The sequence below is a fragment of the Cyanistes caeruleus genome, unplaced genomic scaffold (assembly GCF_971803275.1).
Source record: "Cyanistes caeruleus unplaced genomic scaffold, bCyaCae1.hap1.1 HAP1_SCAFFOLD_120, whole genome shotgun sequence".
Lineage (NCBI taxonomy): Eukaryota > Metazoa > Chordata > Aves > Passeriformes > Paridae > Cyanistes > Cyanistes caeruleus.
This window is the reverse complement of record NW_028255919.1, coordinates 305,012-317,991: the sequence shown is the minus strand read 5'-3', so window position 1 is coordinate 317,991 and position 12,980 is coordinate 305,012. Positions and strand designations below refer to the sequence as shown.

Below are 12,980 nucleotides of genomic sequence, written 5' to 3'. Positions count from 1 at the left end.
GGAATTTTCTTAGATTGTGTGGAAATTTGTGGAGATTTTGTGGGATTGTTCCTTGAATTTGTTCGTGTATAGAGACGATTTAGGGAATTTTGTGGAAGTTTATTGCCCTTTTGTTGGATTGTTCCTTAAATTTTGTGGGATATTTCTGGAATTACATGGGGGTTTTGTGGAATTTTGAGGGATATTGATGAGACTTGAAGAATTTTGAAGGATATTTCTGGAATTGTGTGGAAATTGGAGGTGATTTTTTGGGATGTTTCTGGAATTTGGTGACATTTTTAAGAACTTTGTGGAATTTTTTTGGAATTTTGTGGGATTCTGAGGAGACTTGAAGAATTTTGTGGATTTTTCTTAGATTGTGTGGAAATTTGTGGAGATTTTGTGGGATATTTCTGGAATCTGGTAGGGTTTTGAGAAGGTGTAGGGAATTTGGTGGGAGTTTTCTGCCATTTTATGGGGTTTTCCTTTAATTTTGTGGGATATTGAGGAGATTTTGTGGGATGTTTCAGGAATTTGGTGACATTTTTAAGAATTTAGTGGAATTTTTGTGGAATTTTGTAAGATTCTGAGGAGACTTGAAGAATTTTGTGGGATCTTCTCAGATTGTGTGGAAATTTGTGGAGATTTTGTGGGATGTTTCTGGAATTTGGTAGGGTTTTGAGAAGTTTTAGGGAATTTGGTTGGAGTTTTCTGCCATTTTGTGGGGTTGTTCCTTAAATTTTGTGGGCTGTTTCTGGAATTACGTGTGGGTTTTGTGGAATTTTGAGGGATATTGAGGAGACTTGAAGAATTTTGAGTCAATTATCTAAGATTCTGTGGAACTTGGTAAAGATTTTGTGGGATATTTCAAATATTTGATATGGTTTTGAGAAGATGTAAGGATTTTTTTGTGACATTTCTGCAATTTTGTGGGATTTGGCTGCAATTTTGTGGGATTTTTTCTGAATGTTGTGGGATTTTTCTGGAATGTTGTGGGATATTGATGAGACTTGAAGAATTTTGAAGGATATTTCTGGAATTGTGTGGAAATTGGAGGAGATTTTGTGGGATGTTTCTGGAATTTGGTGACAAGTTTAAGAATTTTGTGGAATTTTTGTGGTATTTTGTGGGGTATTGAAAAGAGTTGAAGAATTTTGTGGGATTTTTCTTAGATTGTGTGGAAATTTGTGGAGATTTTGTGGGATGTTTCTTGAATTTGTTCGTGTAGAGAGACGATTTAGGGAATTTTGTGGAAGTTTATTGCCATTTTGTTGGATTGTTCCTTAAAATTTGTGGGATATTTCTGGAATTACATGGGGGTTTTGTGGAATTTTGAGGGATATTGATGAGACTTGAAGAATTTTGAAGGATATTTGTGGAATTTTGTGGGAATTGGAGGTGATTTTGTGGGATGTTTCTGGAATTTGGTGACAAGTTTAAGAATTTTGTGGAATTTTTGTGGAATTTTGTGGGATTCTGAGGAGACTTGAAGAATTTTGTGGGATTTTTCTTAGATTGTGTGGAAATTTGTGGAGATTTTGTGGGATGTTTCTGGAATTTGGTCGAGTTTAGAGACTATTTAGGGAATTTGGTGGGAGTTTTCTGCCATTTTATGGGGTTTTCCTTTAATTTTGTGGGATATTGAGGAGATTTTGTGGGATGTTTCAGGAATTTGGTGACATTTTTAAGAATTTAGTGGAATTTTTGTGGAATTTTGTAAGATTCTGAGGAGACTTGAAGAATTTTGTGGCATCTTCTCAGATTGTGTGGAAATTTGTGGAGATTTTGTGGGATGTTTCAGGAATTTGGTAGAGTTTTGAGAAGTTTTAGGGAATTTGGTGGGAGTTTTCTGCCATTTTTTAGGATTGTTCCTTATATTTTGTGGGCTGTTTCTGGAATTACGTGTGGGTTTTGTGGAATTTTGAGGGATATTGAGGAGACAAGAAGAATTTTGAGTCAATTATCTTAGATTGTGTGGAACTTGGTAAAGATTTTGTGGGATATTTCAAATATTTGATATGGTTTTGAGAAGATTTAAGGATTTTTTTGTGACTTTTCTGCAATTTTGTGGGATTTGGCTGCAATTTTGTGGGATTTTTTCTGAATGTTGTGGGATTTTTCTGGAATGTTGTGGGATATTGATGAGACTTGAAGAATTTTGAAGGATATTTCTGGAATTGTGTGGAAATTGGAGGAGATTTTGTGGGATGTTTCTGGAATTTGGTGACATTTTTAAGAATTTTGTGGAATTATGAGGAGACTTGAAGAATTTTTTTGGATTTTTCTTAGATTGTGTGGAAATTTGAGGAGATTTTGTGGGATTGTTCCTTGAATTTGTTCGTGTATAGAGACAATTTAGGGAATTTTGTGGAAGTTTATTGCCCTTTTGTTGGATTGTTCCTTAAATTTTGTGGGATATTTCTGGAATTACATGGGGGTTTTGTGGAAATTTGAGGGATATTGATGAGACTTGAAGAATTTTGAAGAATATTTGTGGAATTTTGTGGGAATTGGAGGTGATTTTTTGGGATGTTTCTGGAATTTGGTGACATTTTTAAGAATTTTGTGGAATTTTTTTGGAATTTTGTGGGATTCTGAGGAGACTTGAAGAATTTTGTGGAATTTTCTTAGATTGTGTGGAATTTTGTGGAGACTTTGTGGGATGTTTCTGGAATCTGGTAGGGTTTTGAGAAGGTGTAGGGAATTTGGTGGGAGTTTTCTGCCATTTTGTGGGATTGTTCCTTAAATTTTGTGGGCTGTTTCTGGAATTACGTGTTGGTTTTGTGGAATTTTGAGGGATATTGAGGAGACAAGAAGAATTTTGAGTCAATTATCTTAGATTCTGTGGAACTTGGTAAAGATTTTGTGGGATATTTCAAATATTTGATATGGTTTTGAGAAGATTTAAGGAATTTTTTGTGACTTTTCTGCAATTTTGTGGGATTTGGCTGCAATTTTGTGGGATTTTTTCTGAATGTTGTGGGATTTTTCTGGAATGTTGTGGGATATTGATGAGACTTGAAGAATTTTGAAGGATATTTCTGGAATTGTGTGGAAATTGGAGGAGGTTTTGTGGGATGTTTCTGGAATTTGGTGACAAGTTTAAGAATTTTGTGGAATTTTTGTGGTATTTTGTGGGGTATTGAAAAGAGTTGAAGAATTTTGTGGAATTTTTCTTAGATTGTGTGGAAATTTGTGGAGATTTTGTGGGATGTTTCTTGAATTTGTTCGTGTAGAGAGACGATTTAGGGAATTTTGTGGAAGTTTATTGCCATTTTGTTGGATTGTTCCTTAAAATTTGTGGGATATTTCTGGAATTACATGGGTGTTTTGTGGAATTTTGAGGGATATTGATGAGACTTGAAGAATACTGAAGGATATTTGTGGAATTTTGTGGGAATTGGAGGTGATTTTTTGGGATGTTTCTGGAATTTGGTGACAAGTTTAAGAATTTTGTGGAATTTTTGTGGAATTTTGTGGGATTCTGAGGAGACTTGAAGAATTTTGTGGAATTTTCTTAGATTGTGTGGAAATTTGTGGAGATTTTGTGGGATGTTTCTGGAATCTGGTAGGGTTTTGAGAAGGTATAGGGAATTTGGTGGGAGTTTTCTGCCATTTTGTGGGATTGTTCCTTAAATTTTGTGGGATATTTCTGGAATTACATGGGGGTTTTCTGGAATTTTGAGGGATATTAATGAGACTTGAAGAATTTTGAAGGATATTTGTGGAATTTTGTGGGAATTGGAGGTGATTTTTTGGGATGTTTCTGGAATTTGGTGACATTTTTAAGAATTTTGTGGAATTTTTTTGGAATTTAGTGGGATTCTGAGGAGAGTTGAAGAATTTTGTGGAATTTTCTTAGATTGTGTGGAAATTTGTGGAGATTTTGTGGGATTGTTCCTTGAATTTGTTCGTGTATAGAGACGATTTAGGGAATTTTGTGGAAGTTTATTGCCCTTTTGTTGGATTGTTCCTTAAATTTTGTGGGATATTTCTGGAATTACATGGGGGTTTTGTGGAATTTTGAGGGATATTGATGAGACTTGAAGAATTTTGAAGGATATTTCTGGAATTGTGTGGAAATTGGAGGTGATTTTTTGGGATGTTTCTGGAATTTGGTGACATTTTTAAGAACTTTGTGGAATTTTTTTGGAATTTTGTGGGATTCTGAGGAGACTTGAAGAATTTTGTGGATTTTTCTTAGATTGTGTGGAAATTTGTGGAGATTTTGTGGGATATTTCTGGAATCTGGTAGGGTTTTGAGAAGGTGTAGGGAATTTGGTGGGAGTTTTCTGCCATTTTATGGGGTTTTCCTTTAATTTTGTGGGATATTGAGGAGATTTTGTGGGATGTTCCAGGAATTTGGTGACATTTTTAAGAATTTAGTGGAATTTTTGTGGAATTTTGTAAGATTCTGAGGAGACTTGAAGAATTTTGTGGGATCTTCTCAGATTGTGTGGAAATTTGTGGAGATTTTGTGGGATGTTTCTGGAATTTGGTAGGGTTTTGAGAAGTTTTAGGGAATTTTGTGGGAGTTTTCTGCCATTTTGTGGGGTTGTTCCTTAAATTTTGTGGGCTGTTTCTGGAATTACGTGGGGGTTTTGTGGAATTTTGAGGGATATTGAGGAGACTTGAAGAATTTTGAGTCAATTATCTAAGATTCTGTGGAACTTGGTAAAGATTTTGTGGGATATTTCAAATATTTGATATGGTTTTGAGAAGATGTAAGGATTTTTTTGTGACATTTCTGCAATTTTGTGGGATTTGGCTGCAATTTTGTGGGATTTTTTCTGAATGTTGTGGGATTTTTCTGGAATGTTGTGGGATATTGATGAGACTTGAAGAATTTTGAAGGATATTTCTGGAATTGTGTGGAAATTGGAGGAGATTTTGTGGGATGTTTCTGGAATTTGGTGACAAGTTTAAGAATTTTGTGGAATTTTTGTGGTATTTTGTGGGGTATTGAAAAGAGTTGAAGAATTTTGTGGGATTTTTCTTAGATTGTGTGGAAATTTGTGGAGATTTTGTGGGATGTTTCTTGAATTTGTTCGTGTAGAGAGACGATTTAGGGAATTTTGTGGAAGTTTATTGCCATTTTGTTGGATTGTTCCTTAAAATTTGTGGGATATTTCTGGAATTACATGGGGGTTTTGTGGAATTTTGAGGGATATTGATGAGACTTGAAGAATTTTGAAGGATATTTGTGGAATTTTGTGGGAATTGGAGGTGATTTTGTGGGATGTTTCTGGAATTTGGTGACAAGTTTAAGAATTTTGTGGAATTTTTGTGGAATTTTGTGGGATTCTGAGGAGACTTGAAGAATTTTGTGGGATTTTTCTTAGATTGTGTGGAAATTTGTGGAGATTTTGTGGGATGTTTCTGGAATTTGGTCGAGTTTAGAGACTATTTAGGGAATTTGGTGGGAGTTTTCTGCCATTTTATGGGGTTTTCCTTTAATTTTGTGGGATATTGAGGAGATTTTGTGGGATGTTTCAGGAATTTGGTGACATTTTTAAGAATTTAGTGGAATTTTTGTGGAATTTTGTAAGATTCTGAGGAGACTTGAAGAATTTTGTGGCATCTTCTCAGATTGTGTGGAAATTTGTGGAGATTTTGTGGGATGTTTCAGGAATTTGGTAGAGTTTTGAGAAGTTTTAGGGAATTTGGTGGGAGTTTTCTGCCATTTTTTAGGATTGTTCCTTATATTTTGTGGGCTGTTTCTGGAATTACGTGTGGGTTTTGTGGAATTTTGAGGGATATTGAGGAGACAAGAAGAATTTTGAGTCAATTATCTTAGATTGTGTGGAACTTGGTAAAGATTTTGTGGGATATTTCAAATATTTGATATGGTTTTGAGAAGATTTAAGGATTTTTTTGTGACTTTTCTGCAATTTTGTGGGATTTGGCTGCAATTTTGTGGGATTTTTTCTGAATGTTGTGGGATTTTTCTGGAATGTTGTGGGATATTGATGAGACTTGAAGAATTTTGAAGGATATTTCTGGAATTGTGTGGAAATTGGAGGAGATTTTGTGGGATGTTTCTGGAATTTGGTGACATTTTTAAGAATTTTGTGGAATTATGAGGAGACTTGAAGAATTTTTTTGGATTTTTCTTAGATTGTGTGGAAATTTGAGGAGATTTTGTGGGATTGTTCCTTGAATTTGTTCGTGTATAGAGACAATTTAGGGAATTTTGTGGAAGTTTATTGCCCTTTTGTTGGATTGTTCCTTAAATTTTGTGGGATATTTCTGGAATTACATGGGGGTTTTGTGGAAATTTGAGGGATATTGATGAGACTTGAAGAATTTTGAAGAATATTTGTGGAATTTTGTGGGAATTGGAGGTGATTTTTTGGGATGTTTCTGGAATTTGGTGACATTTTTAAGAATTTTGTGGAATTTTTTTGGAATTTTGTGGGATTCTGAGGAGACTTGAAGAATTTTGTGGAATTTTCTTAGATTGTGTGGAATTTTGTGGAGACTTTGTGGGATGTTTCTGGAATCTGGTAGGGTTTTGAGAAGGTGTAGGGAATTTGGTGGGAGTTTTCTGCCATTTTGTGGGATTGTTCCTTAAATTTTGTGGGCTGTTTCTGGAATTACGTGTTGGTTTTGTGGAATTTTGAGGGATATTGAGGAGACAAGAAGAATTTTGAGTCAATTATCTTAGATTCTGTGGAACTTGGTAAAGATTTTGTGGGATATTTCAAATATTTGATATGGTTTTGAGAAGATTTAAGGAATTTTTTGTGACTTTTCTGCAATTTTGTGGGATTTGGCTGCAATTTTGTGGGATTTTTTCTGAATGTTGTGGGATTTTTCTGGAATGTTGTGGGATATTGATGAGACTTGAAGAATTTTGAAGGATATTTCTGGAATTTTGTGGAAATTGGAGGAGATTTTGTGGGATGTTTCTGGAATTTGGTGACATTTTTAAGAATTTTGTGGAATTTTTGTGGAATTTTGTGGAATTATGAGAAGACTTGAAGAATTTTTTTTGATTTTTCTTAGATTGTGTGGAAATTTGTGGAGATTTTGTGGGATTGTTCCTTGAATTTGTTCGTGTAGAGAGACGATTTAGGGAATTTTGTGGAAGTTTATTGCCATTTTGTTGGATTGTTCCTTAAATTTTGTGGGATATTTCTGGAATTACGTGGGGGTTTTGTGGAATTTTGAGGGATATTGATGAGACTTGAAGAATTTTGAAGGATATTTGTGGAATTTTGTGGGAATTGGAGGTGATTTTTTGGGATGTTTCTGGAATTTGGTGACATTTTTAAGAATTTTGTGGAATTTTTTTGGAATTTTGTGGGATTCTGAGGAGACTTGAAGAATTTTGTGGAATTTTCTTAGATTGTGTGGAAATTTGTGGAGATTTTGTGGGATGTTTCTGGAATCTGGTAGGGTTTTGAGAAGGTGTAGGGAATTTGGTGGGAGTTTTCTGCCATTTTATGGGGTTTTCCTTTAATTTTGTGGGATATTGAGGAGATTTTGTGGGATGTTTCAGGAATTTGGTGACATTTTTAAGAATTTAGTGGAATTTTTGTGGAATTTTGTAAGATTCTGAGGAGACTTGAAGAATTTTGTGGGATCTTCTCAGATTGTGTGGAAATTTGTGGAGATTTTGTGGGATGTTTCAGGAATTTGGTAGAGTTTTGAGAAGTTTTAGGGAATTTGGTGGGAGTTTTCTGCCATTTTGTGGGGTTGTTCCTTAAATTTTGTGGGCTGTTTCTGGAATTACGTGGGGGTTTTGTGGAATTTTGAGAGATATTGAGGAGACAAGAAGAATTTTGAGTCAATTATCTTAGATTGTTTGGAACTTGGTAAAGATTTTGTGGGATATTTCAAATATTTGATATGGTTTTGAGAAGATTTAAGGAATTTTTTGTGACTTTTCTGCAATTTTGTGGGATTTGGCTGCAATTTTGTGGGATTTTTTCTGAATGTTGTGGGATTTTTCTGGAATGTTGTGGGATATTGATGAGACTTGAAGAATTTTGAAGGATATTTCTGGAATTTTGTGGAAATTGGAGGAGATTTTGTGGGATGTTTCTGGAATTTGGTGACATTTTTAAGAATTTTGTGGAATTTTTGCGGAATTTTGTGGGGTATTGAGGAGAGTTGAAGAATTTTGTGGGATTTTTCTTAGATTGTGTGGAAATTTGTGGAGATTTTGTGGGATGTTTCTTGAATTTGTTCGTGTAGAGGGACGATTTAGGGAATTTTGTGGAAGTTTATTGCCATTTTGTTGGATTTTTCCTTAAAATTTGTGGGATATTTCTGGAATTACATGGGGGTTTTGTGGAATTTTGAGGGATATTGATGAGACTTGAAGAATACTGAAGGATATTTGTGGAATTTTGTGGGAATTGGAGGTGATTTTTTGGGATGTTTCTGGAATTTGGTGACAAGTTTAAGAATTTTGTGGAATTTTTGTGGAATTTTGTGGGATTCTGAGGAGACTTGAAGAATTTTGTGGAATTTTCTTAGATTGTGTGGAAATTTGTGGAGATTTTGTGGGATGTTTCTGGAATTTGGTCGAGTTTAGAGACTATTTAGGGAATTTGGTGGGAGTTTTCTGCCATTTTATGGGGTTTTCCTTTAATTTTGTGGGATATTGAGGAGATTTTGTGGGATGTTTCTTTAATTTGGTGACATTTTTAAGAATTTAGTGGAATTTTTGTGGAATTTTGTAAGATTCTGAGGAGACTTGAAGAATTTTGTGGCATCTTCTCAGATTGTGTGGAAATTTGTGGAGATTTTGTGGGATGTTTCAGGAATTTGGTAGAGTTTTGAGAAGTTTTAGGGAATTTGGTGGGAGTTTTCTGCCATTTTGTGGGATTGTTCCTTAAATTTTGTGGGCTGTTTCTGGAATTACGTGGGGGTTTTGTGGAATTTTGAGAGATATTGAGGAGACAAGAAGAATTTTGAGTCAATTATCTTAGATTGTTTGGAACTTGGTAAAGATTTTGTGGGATATTTCAAATATTTGATATGGTTTTGAGAAGATTTAAGGAATTTTTTGTGACTTTTCTGCAATTTTGTGGGATTTGGCTGCAATTTTGTGGGATTTTTTCTGAATGTTGTGGGATTTTTCTGGAATGTTGTGGGATATTGATGAGACTTGAAGAATTTTGAAGGATATTTCTGGAATTTTGTGGAAATTGGAGGAGATTTTGTGGGATGTTTCTGGAATTTGGTGACAAGTTTAAGAATTTTGTAGAATTTTTGTGGTATTTTGTGGGGTATTGAGGAGAGTTGAAGAATTTTGTGGGATTTTTCTTAGATTGTGTGGAAATTTGTGGAGATTTTGTGGGATTGTTCCTTGAATTTGTTCGTGTATAGAGACGATTTAGGGAATTTTGTGGAAGTTTCTTGCCATTTTGTTGGATTGTTCCTTAAATTTTGTGGGATATTTCTGGAATTACATGGGGTTTTTGTGGAATTTTGAGGGATATTGATGAGACTTGAAGAATTTTGAAGGATATTTGTGGAATTTTGTGGGAATTGGAGGTGATTTTTTGGGATGTTTCTGGAATTTGGTGACATTTTTAAGAATTTTGTGGAATTTTTTTGGAATTTAGTGGGATTCTGAGGAGAGTTGAAGAATTTTGTGGAATTTTCTTAGATTGTGTGGAAATTTGTGGAGATTTTGTGGGATTGTTCCTTGAATTTGTTCGTGTATAGAGACGATTTAGGGAATTTTGTGGAAGTTTATTGCCCTTTTGTTGGATTGTTCCTTAAATTTTGTGGGATATTTCTGGAATTACATGGGGGTTTTGTGGAATTTTGAGGAATATTGATGAGACTTGAAGAATTTTGAAGGATATTTCTGGAATTGTGTGGAAATTGGAGGTGATTTTTTGGGATGTTTCTGGAATTTGGTGACATTTTTAAGAATTTTGTGGAATTTTTGTGGAATTTTGTGGGATTCTGAGGAGACTTGAAGAATTTTGTGGATTTTTCTTAGATTGTGTGGAAATTTGTGGAGATTTTGTGGGATGTTTCTGGAATCTGGTAGGGTTTTGAGAAGGTGTAGGGAATTTGGTGGGAGTTTTCTGCCATTTTATGGGGTTTTCCTTTAATTTTGTGGGATATTGAGGAGATTTTGTGGGATGTTTCTGGAATTTGGTGACATTTTTAAGAATTTTGTGGAATTTTTGTGGAATTTTGTAAGATTCTGAGGAGACTTGAAGAATTTTGTGGGATCTTCTCAGATTGTGTGGAAATTTGTGGAGATTTTGTGGGATGTTTCAGGATTTTGGTAGAGTTTTGAGAAGTTTTAGGGAATTTGGTTGGAGTTTTCTGCCATTTTGTGGGATTGTTCCTTAAATTTTGTGGGCTGTTTCTGGAATTACGTGGGGGTTTTGTGGAATTTTGAGAGATATTGAGGAGACAAGAAGAATTTTGAGTCAATTATCTTAGATTGTTTGGAACTTGGTAAAGATTTTGTGGGATATTTCAAATATTTGATATGGTTTTGAGAAGATTTAAGGAATTTTTTGTGACTTTTCTGCAATTTTGTAGGATTTGGCTGCAATTTTGTGGGATTTTTTCTGAATGTTGTGGGATTTTTCTGGAATGTTGTGGGATATTGATGAGACTTGAAGAATTTTGAAGGATATTTCTGGAATTTTGTGGAAATTGGAGGAGATTTTGTGGGATGTTTCTGGAATTTGGTTACATTTTTAAGAATTTTGTGGAATTTTTGTGGAATTTTGTGGAATTATGAGGAGACTTGAAGAATTTTTTTGGATTTTTCTTAGATTGTGTGGAAATTTGTGGAGATTTTGTGGGATTGTTCCTTGAATTTGTTCGTGTATAGAGACGATTTAGGGAATTTTGTGGAAGTTTATTGCCCTTTTGTTGGATTGTTCCTTAAATTTTGTGGGATATTTCTGGAATTACATGGGGGTTTTGTGGAATTTTGAGGGATATTGATGAGACTTGAAGAATTTTGAAGGATATTTGTGGAATTTTGTGGGAATTGGAGGTGATTTTTTGGGATGTTTCTGGAATTTGGTGACATTTTTAAGAACTTTGTGGAATTTTTTTGGAATTTTGTGGGATTCTGAGGAGACTTGAAGAATTTTGTGGAATTTTCTTAGATTGTGTGGAAATTTGTGGAGATTTTGTGGGATGTTTCAGGAATCTGGTAGGGTTTTGAGAAGGTGTAGGGAATTTGGTGGGAGTTTTCTGCCATTTTGTGGGATTGTTCCTTAAATTTTGTGGGCTGTTTCTGGAATTACGTGGGGGTTTTGTGGAATTTTGAGGGATATTGAGGAGACAAGAAGAATTTTGAGTCAATTATATTAGATTCTGTGGAACTTGGTAGAGATTTTGTGGGATATTTCAATTATTTGATATGGTTTTGAGAAGATGTAAGGATTTTTTTGTGACTTTTCTGCAATTTTGTGGGATTTGGCTGCAATTTTGTGGGATTTTTTCTGAATGTTGTGGGATTTTTCTGGAATTTTGTGGGATATTGATGAGACTTGAAGAATTTTGAAGGATATTTCTGGAATTGTGTGGAAATTGGAGGAGGTTTTGTGGGATGTTTCTGGAATTTGGTGACAAGTTTAAGAATTTTGTGGAATTTTTGTGGTATTTTGTGGGGTATTGAGGAGAGTTGAAGAATTTTGTGGGATTTTTCTTAGATTGTGTGGAAATTTGTGGAGATTTTGTGGGATGTTTCTTGAATTTGTTCGTGTAGAGAGACGATTTAGGGAATTTTGTGGAAGTTTATTGCCATTTTGTTGGATTGTTCCTTAAAATTTGTGGGATATTTCTGGAATTACATGGGGGTTTTGTGGAATTTTGAGGGATATTGATGAGACTTGAAGAATACTGAAGGATATTTGTGGAATTTTGTGGGAATTGGAGGTGATTTTTTGGGATGTTTCTGGAATTTGGTGACAAGTTTAAGAATTTTGTGGAATTTTTGTGGAATTTTGTGGGATTCTGAGGAGACTTGAAGAATTTTGTGGAATTTTCTTAGATTGTGTGGAAATTTGTGGAGATTTTGTGGGATGTTTCTGGAATTTGGTCGAGTTTAGAGACTATTTAGGGAATTTGGTGGGAGTTTTCTGCCATTTTATGGGGTTTTCCTTTAATTTTGTGGGATATTGAGGAGATTTTGTGGGATGTTTCTTTAATTTGGTGACATTTTTAAGAATTTAGTGGAATTTTTGTGGAATTTTGTAAGATTCTGAGGAGACTTGAAGAATTTTGTGGGATCTTCTCAGATTGTGTGGAAATTTGTGGAGATTTTGTGGGATGTTTCAGGAATTTGGTAGAGTTTTGAGAAGTTTTAGGGAATTTGGTGGGAGTTTTCTGCCATTTTGTGGGATTGTTCCTTAAATTTTGTGGGCTGTTTCTGGAATTACGTGGGGGTTTTGTGGAATTTTGAGAGATATTGAGGAGACAAGAAGAATTTTGAGTCAATTATCTTAGATTGTTTGGAACTTGGTAAAGATTTTGTGGGATATTTCAAATATTTGATATGGTTTTGAGAAGATTTAAGGAATTTTTTGTGACTTTTCTGCAATTTTGTGGGATTTGGCTGCAATTTTGTGGGATTTTTTCTGAATGTTGTGGGATTTTTCTGGAATGTTGTGGGATATTGATGAGACTTGAAGAATTTTGAAGGATATTTCTGGAATTTTGTGGAAATTGGAGGAGATTTTGTGGGATGTTTCTGGAATTTGGTGACATTTTTAAGAATTTTGTGGAATTTTTGTGGAATTTTGTGGAATTATGAGGAGACTTGAAGAATTTTTTTGGATTTTTCTTATATTGTGTGGAAATTTGTGGAGATTTTGTGGGATTGTTCCTTGAATTTGTTCGTGTATAGAGACGATTTAGGGAATTTTGTGGAAGTTTATTGCCATTTTGTTGGATTGTTCCTTAAATTTTGTGGGATATTTCTGGAATTACATGGGGGTTTTGTGGAATTTTGAGGGATATTGATGAGACTTGAAGAATTTTGAAGGATATTTGTGGAA

The 12,980-nt window shown here is 34.5% G+C and overlaps 2 protein-coding genes across 2 annotated transcripts in view; one reads left to right on the top strand and one right to left on the bottom strand.

Moving 5' to 3' along the window:
• Nucleotides 1-12,980, top strand: part of LOC147646125 (uncharacterized) — a 325,143-nt gene that overhangs the window by 37,358 nt on the left and 274,805 nt on the right. The gene's annotated exons all lie outside the window — the stretch shown is intronic.
• The window catches only part of LOC147646128 (uncharacterized), a 251,303-nt gene that overhangs the window by 74,919 nt on the left and 163,404 nt on the right, over nt 1-12,980 (bottom strand). The gene's annotated exons all lie outside the window — the stretch shown is intronic.